Raw genomic sequence first — 19705 nt, 5'->3', positions numbered from 1 at the left:
GAAACACTAAAATAACATTTTTCTGAGTTGTGTCTCAAGTTCAATTTTCCTGGGTCAATTTAGCTGATCTACATTTTAAAATGAATATTTAATTATTTCCTTTATTTTAATAAAGAACATATTTTATTGAATGCTATTGTAGTCACTAAAGTTTGTGGAATTTATACTAGCAATATAGATTATTAATGTGCTATTGAAAAAATTGTGAGAAATATTTTTGAAACAGAACCAGATTATTATCAATTTGTATTATTCAAGAAGTATAATCCCCATTACAGTATTTTTTTTCCAGTGAGAAAAACTGAAATAGCAGGGCCAAATATTTTGGGGGCAAATTTTTCAGGCTCTAAATGAAGGATTCAAAATAGAGTGACAAAATCCTTGTTTTAAAAACAGAATCCCATTTCAATGCAATAAGCACATTGCAGAAGTATAAGTAATGGGATTAAATCACAGTGTGAAGATTTCTTCTACTGTTGCTCTAACTTTATTCAGCGGGTTGATTTTAACCTGTCACAGATAATTTTTCTGATTACTCAGTTTCCTAGATATATTAAATTTGCCAAACTATCTTATTTCAGTAAAATCAAACTTCCAGTTCTTGAAACAATCTGAATTTTTAGTTTGCTTGTCTTCTTCATGAGCAAGGGCTCACAGGGAGTGGTAGTCCTAAAACATGGGAAAGGGGTACAAGAACCTTTTCTCCCATTTTCAACTTCGTATTTTTTTTCCTAGACTAGTCAGCACCTATTTCTAACCCCTAAGAGAGGTGGGAGAAGGGAGAGAGAAAGAAGGAGGAATAGTAGTAAAGTCTTTAAACTTACTAAAGCAGTTTCAAACTGGCTTCCTGGGGCTCCTGGGTGGCTCAGTCAGTTAAGCGCCCAACTTTGGTTAAGGTCATGATCTTGTGGTTTGTGAGTTCGAGCCCTGCATCCGGCTCTGTGCTGACAGGTCGGAGCCAGGATCTTGCTTTGGATTCTATGTCTCCTTCTCTCTCCGCCCCTCCCCTGCTTGTGCTCTGTCTCCCTCTCTCTTCAAAAATGAAGAAACATTAAAAAAATTAAAAAATTTAAAAAAATCCCCCTTCTGTGTATGCATACAAAGGACATCGAAAACACATCGACACTCTCATGTTTCTTGTGGCCCTCCCTATTCACAATAGCCAAGATATGGAAACAATCCAAGTGTCTGCCCAGGGATGAATTGATAAAGAAGTGTGGTGTGTGTGTATATGTGTATATATATATACATACACATATGGCATTAGGCTAAGTGAAATAAATCAGAAGGAAAAGGATGGATACTGTATAATATCACTTACATATTGACTCTAAAAAAGCCAAACTTGTAAAAACAGAAAGTAGAGTAGTGGTTACCAACAGGTGGGGTGGGGGTAATGGGAAAATGCAGTTTAAGGATACTGACTTGTCACCAGTAGATAAAAAAATTCTGGAGACCTAATGCAAAACATAGTGATTAAAATCAACAATACTGTGTTATAAACTTCAAAGCTGCTAAGAGATTAGATCTTAATTATTCTTTCCATAACAAAGAAATGATAATTATGTGATATGATACAGGTGTTAGTTACCAGTAAGTTTGTAAACATGTTGCAATATATAAATGTATGAAATCAACATGATTCGTACCTTAAATTTATTCAATGTTACAGATCAATTATATCTCAATAAAAATTAAAACATAGGGATGCCTGGGTGGTTCAGTCACTTAAGCTTTCGACTTCAGTTCAGGTCATGATCTCACAGCTCATGGGTTCGAGCCCTACATTGGACTCCGTGCTGAATAGAACCTAGAGCCTGTTTCAAATTCTGTGTCTCTTTCTCTCTCTGCCCCTCCCCGACTGAGGCTCTCTCTCTCTCTCTCTCTCTCTCTCAAAAAGAAAAAAAATTAAAACATGAATAAAAATTTTGCTATACATATTTCTAAAAATCTTTGTGGTTGGACTTCGGTTTCCTTCTCTTATATTTGTGTAAAAAGTAATTCAGAGAAATTAACTAATTCCGTTAAACTCTATACTTAACAGGAGTGATAGCAGCTATTTGAAGCCAGATTTTTCTCCCTATTTTTATTGTGTCTATACCACGTGTGTAGCAAAACAAAGCACTATGGTGCAGTGAAGTTAATCTTATCTTGATATAGTATGTATACGTATATGTATATGTATATGTTCAAACAAACACATTTATGCTGCATTATTCTATATATTTTATTTCCAACTACTCCCTTTGCTATTTTCATCCTAACATGTGTTAATATACTGCCTTCAATAGTTAAAGACAGAATTAGCAAATCACTCATTTGCGGTGATTATCAGCATGCTACTAATTCTCTAACCAGATAAGCAATGTGTTTATACACCACAGCCTTGGGGGTATGTGCCATTAATTACACATGCCCAGCAGCTGACATATGATTAATTAGAAGTGGGAAAACTATTCTTCAGGTGACCAGAAAACTCCTTCCAGTTGTCAATGTTTATCTCTTTTTCAAAGTTGCATTATCCCAGAAGATATAGGAAATAGTATTAAAAAGAATAAAGCTGATTCAGAAACTTTGACAATCAAGCTCCCAAATATATTTAGAGGATCAATGCCAAAGCTATTTGAGAAACCAGATCAAGAGTATACCAACAAAAACCCAAAACCCCAAACCAAACAAACCACAGGCCAAGATCACTGATAAATATTAACAAAAAAATAGGGCTAGAAGGAATTTTTATTGTGTAATTTAATCTGAAATATCATAAATAAAAATGTTCTAGAGTAAGGTCTCTGGACTAAAAATTAAATGTTCATTCTGTAATTATACCCATTTTCACTCAAGTTCCAAAAATGCAATTTAGAGTTCTCTCTTAACCCTAATGTTACGAAACTTTTTCACCTTTTAATCTATGTTGAGTCTAATGGTTTGTATGGAATGAGAATGAATGGATTATTCAGTTGAAACTCAACCGCAATTTTTTTAACAAAAATTTTAACGTTTATTTATTTTTGAGAGAAAGAGAGAGACAGAGACAGAGACAGAGACAGAGCATGAATGGGGGAAGGGCAGAGAGAGAGGGAGACACAGAATCCAAAACAGGCTCCAGGTTCTGAGCTGTCAGCACAGAGCCTGACACAGGGCTTGAACTCACAAACTGCGAGATCATGACCCAAGGCGAAGTCAGATGCTTAACCGACTGAGTCACCAGGAGCCCTTCATCTGCAATTTTTTGCTTAAACTTGGACTCACAAGCTTTGGATTCTATACAGGATTACTCATTTATTGTATTGGTGTTGAAATTCTCCAAGCATCTTATAATCATGAGATTAAAATATTTTTTTTTAAATAAGGGCTAAAATTGTCAAGGAGAAGCTAGTCATAAATATGTACTTTCATATCTGACAATTTTATAAATGTGAAAATAAATCTAAATTTCTAATTACTAATAGTTAAATGATAAATTGTATATCTAATTATATGAAATCTTAAAAAAAATAGTGTTAATTTGAAGGAAAATAGTGTTAATTAAAAAATCACAATCAAGCATACGTTGGTGGCCCAGTCAGTTAACTGTCCGACTCTTGGCTTCAGTTCAGGTCAAGATCTCATGGTTCGTGAGTTTGAGCCTTGTGTCGGGATCCACACTGACAGCAAGGAGCCTGCTTGAGACTCCCTCTTTCTATCTCTCTCTGCCCCTTCTCTGCTCACTCTCTCTGTGTCTCTTTCAAAAAGAAATAAACTTAAACAAAAATAACAATCAAGTTTTTGCAAATACACATACATAAATACACACATACACATACACATACTTGTAGATTATTATACTAATGTTTTTTATCAATTTTCTGAGTTTTTTACACAGTGTTCTAAATGCATGTATATGGAAATAGCCTCTTAAAAAAATCTGACAGTTTTGTCTAAATAGGATCTGCAGACCATTTGTTAAAACACCAATTCAGGTAAGTATCCCTCATCTACAAAATTGGAATCTTTGGAGTTGGGTTCAGGCACAATTTTGACAAAATCTCCAGTATATTTTCACTAAGCTACATTGTTTAAATCATTGCTATAGGAGGTATATGCTATTCTTCCATTATAGAGGCAAAAATATTGGGCCTCCGAGAGACGATGTGACCTCAAAATGTTACACAGCTGCTAAATTGCTGATCACTGAATCCAACACAGAGTGTTGTCCCTCTAAAGCCCAGGCTCATGATGATGATGATGATATATATATATATATATATATATATATATATATATATATATATATATAAAACCTTGGACTAATATTGTTTTTAAGCTCTTACTATAATAAAAGGATGCCCCAACAAAAATCATATATTGGTTCAGAAGAGTGAGTTTAAAATCAAACTAAAGTATAATTTCAAAACATTAAAGATTTGCAAAGCTATGTTTCATAACCATTATTCCATTAGTATGTTCTGAATTTTTCACTTCTTGTTTTGCCCATAAATAATAAATTCAAGCTAAATTTTATAAAGTGAATAAAAACAAAGCAGAAAAACGTCAATCTGAAATTTATAGGTAAAGACATATGTGTGTGTGTGTGTGTGTGTGTATACATATATTTTCAAATTACGAGATGTAACAGTGAAATAAAAAATGCTATGAATGAAAAGATTCTCAAGTCCAACCAAAAAGACTTTCACCTTCAGAAGCCCCACGTGTCACCTCCCTTTGAACTGCCATTGATTCAAACAATGGTCAAGTTTTACTTTTAGTTTAAAAAAATGAGAAACCGTGACCTTAGGTAGTGGTGGCAACAGTCTCAGAGGACAACCACGGGTTCCAGGCCCGGCAGCAGCCGCTGTGTGTGGTCCAGCCACGAGCAGTATGACAACAGCAGGCTTAAAATTCTAATCGGATTAATTCTGCCCTGTGCTTTGGAGAGGTGTTCCTGGCTCAGTAATGCTCAGCTTACCCAAACAACTCCAAGTCCTTGTGATGAATTAACTTTCTGCAAAAATCCCCAAAACTTAGTTTCTGTTGTTCACATACATGTAGGTATGACAATCTCATTTTCCGTTTGACAGTTAATTTAGGGAGGTTAATTTATTATCCAAGTGATGGAGCTGGTAGGCAGCAGAATCAAGTTCCAAATCCAGGTCTATCTCACCCCAAAGGCCACTCTCATTTATGTCCTAAGAGAAGCCACACAATAGAGGTAAATGGAAACTAACAGATGTTCCCACGGATATACATTTGCTAAGTACCTCAGATAGCTACAGCTGTTTTGAAGCCCTATAACTTAAATGTACAGTGTGTTAAATTTAAAATTTATTTTAAACTTAAACCACATTCTCTTTTGTGATTCGGTTATGATTATGCTTGTTCTGCTGCTATTTTCTAGTTTCAAGCATGCATTTTGCATTGTCATAATTTATACGCTGGTAACCCATCAGCGTATCTCTGATCACCATGTTTTTGGCTCCCTGAGCTGCGGTTAATGTTGTGATTCAGTGCAATGTAACCTTATTTAAATTCATCTCTTCATCATAACAAATAAGACTTACTGCATGCTGTTTGCATGCCGCATAGATCCATGATACAGTATTTAGCATGATTCACAATAGGAAAACTACAGAAGAACTTGAACTACCAAGAGACCAGACAATGGAGTCGAGATGAATATCGGCTTCTGAGTTTAGCGACTGACAGAGATCATACAACAGGAGCACTTTGGTAAAGAGGTAGATCTTGACATAGTATTAACAATCCAAGCTGGAACAACTGAAACCTGCCATGAAGTGATTCATTGGTTCATTAAGTGGAAAGAAAAAGAACACTCTTATTGACTGATGATATCTCTGGGACAATGTCTTTGAGCCTAAAGCTAAGAATCTGAAGAAAAGTGAGAGGGAGAAGTATAGTAGAATGTGGAGGTAAAGGAAGAAATGATCAGGGAACGGCTAGGGGGACAATGGACTGCAGCCTCTGTGCTCTGGTAGCTGAATCAGAGTATAAAGTCATTGTGGATGGGGTGGTTCCGGGAAGCCATGATGGATCTTCACTTTCAAAAAAGGAATGGCTCCACTGAGACCTTATCAATCAGTAGGGCAAAGACACCACATGAAAGTCCAGAGAGTTTTCCTGGATTGACCCCAACTCCTCCCTTTTTGTCTCTGCCTGAACTTGTCTTTGCAATTTTTCCTGATCCCTCTTTCCATTCATACAATGACTTTGTTTCCATTGTGTTCCAAAGTTGGCATCTCATCGCATTATCCTGTAAACTCAGGTAAAAGTTCAGAAGTAACAGAAGTAAAACCAATGAATCATTAAAGTGGGAATTCGTAAAAGTTTATCGTGCACGCATCAAAAAAAGACAGTTTCTAACTAGCAGTGCTCAAACCTAAACATGGAATGAGGCTCAGGGGTGTATTATTATAAAGCAGCTTATATGGTGGGAAGGCAGTGACTACTTACTCTTCAGAGTGACTGGTTAAATTTTTTTAAATAATAAAGAATTGGTCAGTAGTTACATCATATCATCCCTAGGAAACATGTGTTGTGCTTACGATTCCCAGAAGTATGGACGAGAAATGACCCAGGGCAAGTTAGTCTTTCAAAAGAAGCTAAACTAAGCTTTGTTTGTGTAACTAAATTGGTTGTGTCGGCTCAGGGAATTTTCAAGCCTGATCACCATTTTTTTTTTAATTTTACAATCCACTATTTTAGCCTTACCTCATACTTTATCTTCTATATCAGGCTCCTATCAGAAATTCTTTATGGTAATGAAACTCCAGACTTGGAAAATTACTTCTCAAATTTCTTCAGGGATGCCTCTAGAGGACCATTCCCTGCTGGCCCAGGTAGTAAGTAGCCTTACCTAGGCATACTGAAAGATGGAGAAGTGCTTGCTTTCAATTTGTCTGTCTTCTGGAGTTACAAATGCATGCCAACAAATTCCCAGCAGAAGGCAGGAAAAAAGGGACATTAATTTTATATGCATAGGACAGTAGCCACTCTCTGTCATTATTTACCTTGGAGAAAAATTATAAACTTAGAAGAAAAATTGTATACCTTATAACTCATAAACATATAAGTCAACAAAGAAGCTCTAAACTTTCACAAACATAGCCTGATCACAAATAAATATTATGAAAGATGAAAATTTCAGCTATCATGTCATTTAAGAGACTGTACTAATGACGTCAGTCTGCCAAAATTTGAAACTACTTCAAAAACATGGGGTTTACCACATATTAGTATAACTTTGCTTTTCTGCAGAAAATGCTACCTTATATGATGGACTGTGCACAAGAACTGGGGCCCAAGACATTCAGTATAATCCACTCCGCTCCCTGGAGCTTTGCTTGCATCAAGGCAGTATTTGACTGATACAAATTCAGTGCGCACACTTTTGATAATATGGTCAACCATCATATTGCAATGTTTTAACGAAAACATTGTGTACCCAGAGACCTCTCTTCCAACCTTCTCATTAGCAATTATTTGAGAGGCAACTATCGATTAAAATAATAACTAAGAGTAAAAAGTCCCTTGTAGGACATTATGCTGAAGTTGATGTTGCGTTGCTACTAAAGTAAAATTCAACTCTCTCAAATATTAATTTATGGCGAGAGTAATCAGCTTTTGCTCAGTTAATCCGAATCCTTAGAAAGGCATTGAAATTTTCATGAATACTTCTGAGATAATTAGAGAATTTCTCTATTTGCAGTGTACTGACATCTCATAAATATCACATTGTGCTTTTCTCTTCATACGTGCCTCTTCTCACTAAATATAGAAAAGTGGTAATTAGCCTTAAAAATATCCATTAAGCACAAAGGAAGATAAATATAAGGACTGCAATACCATTAACTCATTAGATTTTACAAAATAAAAATACCGTTAATTCTTCAGTTTCAGTTATTAACATGGCAAAATATTGCCTATTCACATAAAAACCCGAAACTCACTGTACTCCCTGTGCACTAGAGGTTTACTAGGATAGCATTGACCATGAAAACAAGATATTATCATTAAAATTGGAAGAAAAACTAGTAAGAGTGTGATCTTTTTAAAACATTATTTCTTTTAATAAACTACAAAACAGGGTAAAATATTAAAAATGATTTAAAATGTTTACAAAATTTTTATGGCAATATTAAAATATTATAGATATTAAAATTTTTGAGCATGGGCAAAGGGGGTAAAAAATGTAAACTAAATTACATTCCTGGATGAAATAATTAAAAAAAAATTTTAAGTTTTATTTTATTTTTTGAGACAGAGAGAGACAGAGCGTGAGCAGGGGAGGGGCAGAGAGAGAGTGAGACACAGAATCTGAAGCAGGCTCCAGGCTCTGAGGTGTCACCACAGAGCCCAACGCTGGGGCTCGAACTCACAAACCGTGAGATCATGATCTGAGCCGAAGTCGGACGCTTAACCAACTGAGCTTCCCAGGTGCCCCCCTTGATAAAATAATTTAAACATCAAATAGTTTGAACTCATTGAAGTAGAGATTGCTGCTATAGGCCTCTAAGATTATAAATATAATTCTACTTTTATTCCTGCTATAATATTTAATTACAAATATTAGGATAGCTATTTATTTGTATTTATTCTCTCAGACTATGTCTTATAAAGACAAGGTTAAATCTGTAAAACAAAAATCTAAAGAATAATATACGGCACACTTGTGTCCCAGTTGTAATAATTATTAGTAAATTACTTCTAAGGGCCAAATTACAATTTTTAAATGTCACTTTTAAAATGTTGCATGTTTGACACAGCTTCTAAGACCTGTGTAAATTTTTGTCCCTCTTGAATATTTATATTTCTCAGTTAGTTATATGAAAGTATTTCTGAGTAAGAACAAATCTATATTAAAAAAAATAAAGTTAAATAACACCCCATTTCTCAGTCTGATGAATGAATTACATTAGTCACCATTTGTTTCTAACAGAAACTTACCTTTTAAAAGGATTTCTTATTGGAAAAACTGCATATAACATTTATGTATGCACATAATTATTAAAGTAGTAATGCACTAATTATTTAAGTGTAAAACAGGAATATGACTAGAACAAAATACAAACTTTAATAGTAAGAAATAAGGGCCATCCATTTTCCCTTATTGAAAACAATAAAAATTATCATTATTAATCTATCAATGAGGAGGATGCCACCCTATAAGAGAACCAGTTATTTGAATGTGAATATAAAAATCCAATTTAAATCCAGCTAATATAAGCTAATATAAAAATCCAGTTTAAAATAATGTAATTGATAAATATAATAAAATTAAATCCAAATGTCAAGATCATCTATACAAATGGAAAAATATAAGCAGTACGTTTATTTTTAGTTTTAAACAGAAAATAAAATGTCTTGATTTCTGTACTTTAATGAAAACTGCAAGTAAAATTAAATGTCATATAAAAAATTGGGAAAATATTGACAATTTATGATAAAAATTGAAAACCATATCATATAAAAAACATAGTCTAGGATAAACCTCAGATTGGTAGAGAGTATTTACAAAACACTCACAACTAACATCATACTTAATGGTAAAAGACCAAGTGCTTTCTTCCTAAGGTCAAAAAAAGAAAGGAATATCTATTCACTACTTTCATTCATTGTTTTACAAGAAGTTCTAATTAAGGCATTTATGCAAGAAAATTAAATAAAATCCATTCAGATTAAAGAAGAAGCAAACTCATCTGTATGTTGAGAAAATATATATATATATATATCCAAAGAATACACTAAAAACAACATTAGAACTAATAAGTAAAGGAAGCTTATAGAGTACAAGACTAATGTATAAAAATAAACATTATTTACATAAACTATCAATAAATTATCTTAAAATCAAATTATATAAAGAATTCATGTTCTAATAGTATTACAATAATATAGTTTGGCATACTTTTTTTAAAGTGCAAATGTATACTCTGAGAATGGCAAAATCAGTTATAAAGGAAATTAAAGACCTGCGTAAGTGGTTACCATCCTATGACCATGGATCAGAAGACTTAATATTAAGTCAGAGCTAAAACTATCAAACCCTTAGACAAAAATATAGGAGTAATTCCCATGACCTTGACTGAAGCAAATCTTCCTAGATATGACACCAAAAATATAACAAAAGAAAAAAATAGATGAACAGGACATCATCAAATTTAAAAATTTTGTGACTGAAGACATACCTTTAAGAAAGTGAAACAATAGCACACAACAGGAGAGAAGATGTTTCAGATCATATACTGATAAGGAGTTTTTATCTAGAATATATTAAGAACTATTACAACTCAATTATTTTTTAAAAACTGATCATGTAGTTCAAAAGTGGACAATTTGAATATACATGTTACCCCCAAAATTACACAAAAAAACAATAAACACATGCAAAACTGTTCAATATCATTATTCAACAGGAAACGTAAATCAAAAGCACAAGTTGGGGTGCCTGGAGTATCAGTCAGTTAAGCGTCCCAATTCCCCTCAGGTCATGATCTCACGGTTGGTGAGTTCGAGCCCCGCGATGGGCTATGTCCTGACAGCTCAGAGCCTGGACCTGCCTCAGATTCTGTGTCTCCCTCTCTCTGCCCCTCCCCCACTCACATTCAGTCTCTCTCTCAAAAATAAATAAACATTAATTTTTTTTTTAAATAGCACCAGTCATGCGATCCCATTTCATGCCCAATAAGATAACTATAATCAACAAGAAAGATTATAACAAGTGTTGACGAGGATGTGGAAAAATATGAACATTTATATATTGCTGCTTAGAATATAAAGTGGTGCAGCCACTTAAAATGCATCTTGACAGTGCCTCAAAATATCAAAAATAGGGTTATGGTATGACCCAGTAGTTGCACTCCACGGTATATACACAAAAGAAATGAAAACGCAAAAGTGCATAACAATATATTCATAGTAGTCAAAAAGTGGAAGCAACCCAATGTCCATCTATTGATTAATAAATACATTGTATATCTATTCTATAAAGTGGAGTATTATTTGACAACATAAAGAAATGAGGTATTTTTTTTTAATTTTTTTTTTTAACATTTATTTATTTTTTTTTTGAGACAGAGAGAGACAGAGCATGAACAGGGGAGGGGCAGAGAGAGAGGGAGACACAGAATCGGAAGCAGGCTCCAGGCTCTGAGCCATCAGCCCAGAGCCCGACGCGGGGCTCGAACTCACCAACCGTGAGATCATGACCTGAGCCGAGTCGGACGCTCAACCGACTGAGCCACCCAGGCGCCCCAAGAAATGAAGTATTAATGTGTGATAAAACGTGGATGAACCAGAAACATTATGCTAAGTAAACAAAGCCCGTCACTAAAACCTGAACTAAAAATGTGAAAGAAGCCAGCCACACATTACATGATTTAATTTATATAAAATGCCCAGAATAGACAAATTTATAGAGATAGAAGGTCGATTAGTGGTTTCCGAGGGTTGGGAGGCTGGGGAAGGTTAATGATAAGTGATTGCTAAGTGATTTTAAGAGGATAGATTATCTAAAATTGATACTGGTAATCGTTACCCAAGCCTGAATATACTAAAATCCATTGAATTGTACTCTTTAAATGAATAAATTGTATAGTCCGTGACTTTCTCAACAAAGCTGCTATGTGTTAAAAAAGAACAACAACAACAACAAAGGAAACGGCTTCTTAGTAGATATCACTACATAAAAAGGGAAATATATGGGGAATTTTCTTACATATTTGGCTTTTTTTCTTTAATAGAAAACATTGTTGGTGTCATAAATTGTATAATAAATATACATTCAATTGTTTTAAGTTTTCCATTTTACTTGATCTTCCGTAGTTCTCTAATTCTATCATTACAATAGTTTGATGCAATAGTAAAGAGGATTTGGTAATATTCTTATATCAATAGATTGTATCACCTGACGCTTTTCAAGCTGGTCCTGAACACCAGATGATGCTCTTTGAAGGCAACGCAAGATGTGGGAAAATGTGAAGAGAGATAAGGCAGAGGAGATAATAGCCCTCCGTTCCCACTTTGTTCAGAATATTTGATCAAATCAAAGTCTCCACTTGAGAAGTGAAGGTGCCCAGCTCCAAGATACGCAAAGACTTTATCGTTAGCCAAAAATGTTCGTAAAGAATTAAAACTAGAAATCAGATTCCCTGATTCTCCATTCAGTGAGTTTTCACTGTAGCCTACTTAACTTAAGGAGATTTAACTATTTCATGAACAACTCTATGGTTCAAATAAAAATCAGATTGATAGACAAGTGTGAGCTGTTTCTGAATTAATTTTTGAATATTTATTTATAATTTGCTATTTTTCCCACCCTTGTTGTATCCATATTCATCGAATAAATTTATTATTTCGACTAATCCTTTTTGGGGGAAACTGGCCACCCCTTCCATTTTAATCATGTTTTTTGGAATGGACAAATTCATTACAACATTTTCTGCCTGCTAGAGCCAAGGCATGGTGATTACACAGAAATAGGTGTGTACCCAGGAAAGACGACGGTATACGCGAAAAGACATGCCTTCTTGGTTGGAAGTTTTAAATATGTGAGGTGTATGATATTTTTGTATACAATGTATACATTGTATACATGTATATAATTGTGTCTGCAATGTATACATGTATACATGTATACAATTGTGTCTGCACTAGGAAATTCAGATGAAAATAAGGAACCAATATGTAGATAGAAGCCAGAAATGAGGCAGCAATGACTTCTAATGGTGCTTAGGTCCCTAAACTTGGTTATATCTGAGTTCCATCTCATAGTTACTTTAGTCCTACATATCTGAAACCACTTTAAAATTACCAACAGTTCTGCTGTTTTCAGTTATTTTACCCTTATTTTATAATTGTAAACTTTCCTGTTCCAGTAAAAAAAGACAGAGGCATGCTTGTATCTAAGAAAAATACTGAATAATAGAAGATATAAAAACATATTTAGTGAAACTGATATTAAGATACGAGCCAATTATCTGTGTGTGACCTTGGCTTAAAGGAGTTCTATGTATTGCTCTGTATGTGCACTAATAAAATAAGTTTGACATATGAATATTAATCCCATAAATTTTCTTATCTTTCCCACATTATGTAAGTCACTTGAACATGATTTCATTCACTATTTTCTTCCTGGCCCTTTATAGACACCATCTTGTTCAATGTTCCTAACAAATTTTCCAAGAGGGAAAATTAGATGTGACTGGCTTTTATTAAATTTCCCATGGTACAAGGAACAAGGGGACTGTCATTCAGAAAGGCCAAGGGAGCGATGTCAGTGACAGAACTGTGAATAGTATACATTGGCTCTTAGCCAGACCCACCGTATTTGGTGTTGTTTTGGCCATAAATTGAGAGGAGTTTGTGAATTCACATAAGTGCTTATACTATGCGACACATCTCGGATTACCTAAATTCTCTCTGCCAAAGCTGGAAAAAGATACATATGAAATATTTATGAGTTGGAAGGAATCCTGGAGAGAGGTAACAATATCAAATGATTGATTAGGATTCAAAGGTACAGACAAATTCAAATGTGCCTAATATATTCAAGTCAATCCTTAAAACTAAGATTTGCCCATAGATGGTTACTATTCCCTAACATGGCCTTTTCCTCACTTCTAGTCAGCTACAAGTGAGTGTGAGAACCCTAGTATAAGTTGTAAATGGTTAGAAATAGACTTTTCCTTGAAATACAAGGTAAGACTTGGTATATATCAATAATACATATTTTAACAAAAATTATTCAAATTTGATATCCTCTTTTCTTAAATGGTTTGTTAGTATCTATAGTATGTTTTCCCTGTTTAAAAACAACCAAAATATTATGTTAAATCTGTGTCACAAGGTAATTCTCATCATTTTGTAAAAAATTCCAATAAGTTGCTTATTTTAATAACAAAAAGAACCATGTTCTATAACAAAACCTATATTTTACAAAGAACTCTTCCCAAGTCCTAAACAGTGATGTAAGGATCACAAGTTTATTGTAATTAAAATATAATTAATGTTAGAGGTCTTAATTAATATTGGTAAGAATTCAGAAGACATACTGCCTTGCATAAAATTAATTTGACAACCATATTTTACATATCTTTTATGTATGTGCCAGAAAATAGAATCATCAAGTATATTTTCATTATATTCCTCACAAAGTCATGCACGGCTTGGCCATTTTTATTTAATTAATGTGTGTCAGCTCATTAGCAATCCCTTCTGTAAAAATATTCCTTTAGGCTCTGTTTCTTAAAAATTTCCCATCTATAAACATATAATTAAGAGACTGTATTTTTATTCATTTTATCATAATATTTTATCACTCCATCTTGTAGACCCTAGAGGATATAAAGAGATGATTTGATTGGTATAACTTTTGAAGATAATTTGGAGTGAATCAATGTCCCTTACTGCATCCGTTTCCTATTGCTGCTCGTAAAATCTACCCCAAAACTAGTTCCTTAAAACACCACTTACTTAACTCGCAATTCTATGACCTGACTGGGATTCTTTATGCATCAGCGGTCAGCTGTGCTAATATTAGCGTGGCTTCCATTAGTTTTGGACCTCACGTGGGAAAGCTGGGGAGACCTGGCTCAGATCCCAGTGACCTCCCATCTTCCAGCAGGCCAGCTCGCTGTTCACTCAGAGGGGGCAGATGTCCTGAGAGGGCAAGTGTGCGTAAACTTTTGAGTGCTGGACTCAGTATTGACATTGTATAACACGTGTTATCCTACTGGACTGAAAGTGTCACAAGGCCAGTCCAGATTCAATGGGTAGAAAAATAGACTCCACTGCTTTAAAGTGGAAGCTTGAAGGGTCACGTTGTAAAACACGTGCATACAAGAAGGTTGGAGAAATGGTGCAGTTTTTATACTCTTTCTACCTGCTGCTGAAGCCTGACTCTGAGTGAGACTTGAATGAAGTCTCATAGATTTCCAAATTATAACAAATATCAAAATGTCATACCCTTTAGCTTATCTTCTGCTTTCTCAAAATATCCACCATTTAGAGATATTGAAATCCCCAGACTGATGATTTCTATGATGGTAGATCTTTATCTTGACCGATCTCTGTTAATATTTTTTGTTCGTGAATTTTGGACATCATGGCCTTTAGATTCTGCCTGTACATACTGGGACATTAATAATCAAAGCTCAAAGTTGTATACTAACAAAAGAGGAGAAGGCTTTGTTGCCATCCCATCTTACACACTTATCTCCTTATTTCCAAAAAATGATGTCACACATGCTCACACTTATACAAATGCACAAAACATGTCCATACGTATAATTAAACAATGATTGCCCTCCTTGTATCCACGCTTCCTTGTAATTTACCTTTGAAATTCCTCTCATCATGAGAAGATTATTTTCCCTATCCCTTGCATATGCTCTGGTCTTATGACTTACTTTGACCTTTAGAATATGGCCGATATGGCAGTGTGCCAATTCTGAAGTTGGGCATTGAGAAACTTTGAACACTTCTGCTAGACTTCTTGGAACTTTATTGCTTCAGGAATAGTAATCCAAGCTAGCCTTCTAGAATCATTGGGTAAGAAATGCAACACCCAGCTACTTGATCCCGCTACCTAACAACTAAGCAACCACTAAGATATGTGAGTGAATCCACTGAAGACAAGACAGTCCTAACTAACCCATCGTGTTACCACACACACATGAATGCACCCAACTGAGGTCCTTCAAAACTAAGTCTGATTGCCAATGGTGCCCAGTGACCAATAGATTTGTGGAGAAAAATAAAATTGTTGCTCTATTGTTAAACTGTGAAATGTATGCATCACTTTTTACAGCTAAAACTAATACATCTCATTGGTATATATGCCATAAATTAGGGAAAAATGAAAATAATTATTCAGATATATATGTCATAACTCCTATCATTGACTAGAAAGAAGATGATTTTAAGAATCTTGCACTCTTGAAGTACATTTAAATTCTGGTGTATTTTTGGACTTGTATCATTTTAATGTTATTTCTCAAAAATTTATTGTACAAATTGGATCAAATGGATTGACCAGTATGCAAAACAAGTACATACTGATGAACTAATTCCTTCAGGACATTTGCATTTTCAATCATAGCCTAACATATGCATTGCCAAGATATTTAGTTAGTAGTTTGAATTCTTCTTTGCGAGACCTATATTTTGCTGTAGTCAGATACACTATGAATTTGAATTAGACCTCCCTTGGTTTTTTCACCTGTCAAACTCTATCCTATTATAGCAACATCAAAAGCTTAACTGTCTTCCCTGACCTAATTTTTACTCAAGTGGCCAGATAAAAGGGAGTGGAAAATAAATTATAAAACCATCAGTTGCAGCACAAGAAAGTAAATATGAAAAGAGGTTAATGAGAAGACAAAGATCAAACAGCTTCCGCCAAAATAACAAGCAGCCTCTTCTTAATGACTGCACATGTTCACAAGACTTTTACTTTTATCCTGTAAAATAAAACATCCTAAAACACAATGAATTATATTGAGATGTGAGTGAATACCACCTCAAGGCCAGGGTTCATTGTCCTTATGTTTTTATCAGAAGATTGTTTCTCACAAGTCTCTCTACATCAAAGCTTTCTATCAGATCACGGTGGTTATTTTTTAGTTGGGTGTTTATTCAACAGACTCATCCAGCACTGCAATAGGGCAAATGATTATGTTCTTATATACTCCCTTTATCAGGATTGTGTGAACTCACAATTCTTTGCCTACACAAAACTGAAATAGAATCACGAGATGACCGACTTTATGACTCAAGAGAACACCTTACCTCTGTTGACCAATTACTTACTTGTTATTATACATATTAAATCAAGGGCTTTGCATTGCAATGTCAGAGCTTCTTATAAATTTGTATCCATAAACAATGATAAGAACAGACTTAGCAATTTGCATTTTGATAAATCCGGCTATTCATTCCCAAAGTAGAGGAGATAAATTTCAGAAACCACTTTTTCAGCAACTTGAATCATTCTGTCACAAGTTACATCCAGTCTCACGGTATATAAAAACACCAAGAACACTCCTGGAATCTTGCCTCTTAAAAGGCCTTTTTTAATATATGTGGAATTATAAAATTCTTGAATTCAAGTAACTTGAAAATATCTTGATCGATGTATAGTAAGCCCTAAATGAGACCTTCTATTTTTAATATAGTGACTTTTCACAAATAAGTCTGATAAACCAGGAAGTAATTTTTTAACCAGGAAGTATTTTGTCAATGATAACTTCTGTTCCATTTTTTTTCTTTTTTCTTGCAAAACCTTGGCAGTATCTAGGTTGTGTATCTCATTTGTCTTCCTGCAACTCTTATGTTCACTTTTTCCTCCTCTTATATGTAAAGCTTCAGGTGAGTTTTTTGCACAGCTAAAGCCAGGAAAGCTTCTTTTCTAACTATATTGAAAGTTTTCTCCATGCACGGATGTGAGTTCTAGTCCAGTGAAGGTGTGATCTGCTGGGCATATCAGAATCACTTGACGCATTTATTAAAATTACATTCCTTTGGTTTACAATAGAAAAGTTATTTTTTTTTCTTAATGTTTATTTATTTTTGGGAGAGAGTGAGACAGAGTGCTAGTAGGGGAGGGACAGACAGAGAGGGAGACACAGAATCCGAAACAGGCTCCAGGCTCTGAGCTGCCAGCACAGAGCCTGACGCGGGACTCAAACCCGGAAATGGCGAGATCATGACCGAGCAGAAGTCAGACGCCCAACCGACTGAGCCACCCAGGCGCCCCAAAAAGTTATTCTTTAGGTCAAAAGTGGGCCAAGAAATCCATGTTTAGTTTTCCAGGTATCTGTAATGTGCACCATTCTTTCAGTGAATTTAAAATCTCTTTAGTTTTTTTTTTTTTTAATAAAAACTCTATGTTGCAGAATTATAATTTTCACTCTGAAGTACTTCTTAGGCTGTAAGCATCAGTACTCTTCCTCTAGGAAGGGTCTGTATGCTTCTGTCACATCCATACAGCCCTCCTGTGTTGCGTAAAGTTAAATGGAAAGGTTGGCTAAACATCCCTAATTTGAGGATGTGTAAATCTTGTAATTAATTACTTTCTTTTCTGTTGGCTTACATTCTACATTTCTAAGTTAGAGAAAGACGATGAGATTGGAAAAACTCCTCCTCTCTTCTACCCAGGCAGTAATGATATTCAGTGACAGTCTGTGAAGCACATTTTTCAGTTCATTTCAACTCAAGTGAATGAAGTTGTACCCCAGATTCTGTTGTGTTCTGTTATTCTTGCTTCTAAACAGTATATATTTGTGTGTGGTATTCACAGACAGATGAAGAATGATGGTCTTCTGACTTGTTTTATAATCATGGGGATCCTTATCACCAAATAAATCTGTAATCATTTATAAAGATATAGATATGAAGACTTTGATTATAATTGTTTCTGGATATTAATTTCCACATATGATTTTAATTTACATTTATGTGCTCTCCATACTGCTCTTATTGTAGGTCCCACTTATTCCAACCTTTCTCTTGTTTTCAAAATTTAATGAAGAATGTAATCTCGTTATTCCATAATTCCATAATTCTATTGAGATAGAAAATGGTTTGATACAAATTTTTGATGCAACATTGTTTATTCTAGGGAAATTAATAATAAGTAGTAATAATAATAGATCTTACCATATCTTGGGCTACAAACAAACACCAAATTAAACAATGATTAGGCCTTTGTTCATTTTGATCTATATTTCATATATGTAAGCTGTCTTTTAATTTAAACAGTTATAAATCAGAAAACCACTACCATAGAATCATGTTACTTATGTGATCTGCTTTTCCAAAGAGGAATCTAGCAAGCATATGAAATAAAAAATAGAGTACATTTTTTTAGATGAAAACCAAAACAAAAACAGAAAGTTTTTATGTATTTCATATGCAATTATATACTACATAACTTATTTGATAAAATAGACATGATTTGAACTTGATGTTCTAATTTTATGGTTGGCTACTTCAAAAGTAACAAAGTGCAAAGTCTTGGAAATATTTAGAATGAAAATAGTTGTAAAAGATGCTTCACAAATACTGGTTGCATCCAATCAGCAGCCTTGGGAATGTGCTTTGGCAAGACACAAATGAATACACAATCAGAAGTGTAAAACAATGGAGGTTTATTTCTTTTCTGTGCTCCATGTTCATTTTGGGCAGGCTGAGAGCTCTGCTTCCCATCTTCTGCATTCTGGGGCCCAGGGTGAAAAAGCAGTTACTATCTAGAATATTGCTGGTTATAATGGCAGAGGGAAAGAGGATGGCATATTATGTACTGGCTATTAAAACTTCCATTCAGAACCACATCCCTTCTCAAATTTCATTGACCTAAGCAGATCACGTGAGCAACATCAACCAGCAAGGGCCAACCATCAGTCGTCCAATCCTACAGGTTCCCATCACAGAATCAAAAGGTGTAGTGCATATTGTGACCACCACCGTGGTTCTAATCATGACAAAACATAGATCAATTTTTTAACATATTAATTGCATTGCAAGTAGCTGCATAATTCACAAAAAATTTATTAAAATTAATCTTATAGTGTTATGCTTATTAACTATTCTGAATTTTTTAGGTTTGATGTTGTATTTGAGCTGTTTTATATTAAGTCATGTTTTATTCAGGTACTGATAAATTAACTTTTGAGTTGTACTACTGGGCATAATTCTAGATGTCATGATT

At 34.5% G+C, this 19705-nt stretch overlaps 1 long non-coding RNA gene across 1 annotated transcript in view; it reads left to right on the top strand.

Moving 5' to 3' along the window:
- The window catches only part of LOC122231859, a 42744-nt gene extending 30554 nt beyond the window's left edge, over positions 1 to 12190 (top strand). The window contains exon 5 of the long non-coding RNA XR_006209127.1: positions 11893 to 12190. This is a non-coding gene — a long non-coding RNA (uncharacterized LOC122231859). The remainder of the gene's footprint in view (positions 1 to 11892) is intronic.
- The last annotated feature ends 7515 nt before the right edge of the window (positions 12191 to 19705 follow it).

The sequence above is a fragment of the Panthera tigris genome, chromosome A1 (assembly GCF_018350195.1).
Source record: "Panthera tigris isolate Pti1 chromosome A1, P.tigris_Pti1_mat1.1, whole genome shotgun sequence".
Lineage (NCBI taxonomy): Eukaryota > Metazoa > Chordata > Mammalia > Carnivora > Felidae > Panthera > Panthera tigris.
Note: the sequence above shows the minus strand (reverse complement) of the source record. Positions and strands in the feature narration are given on the sequence as shown.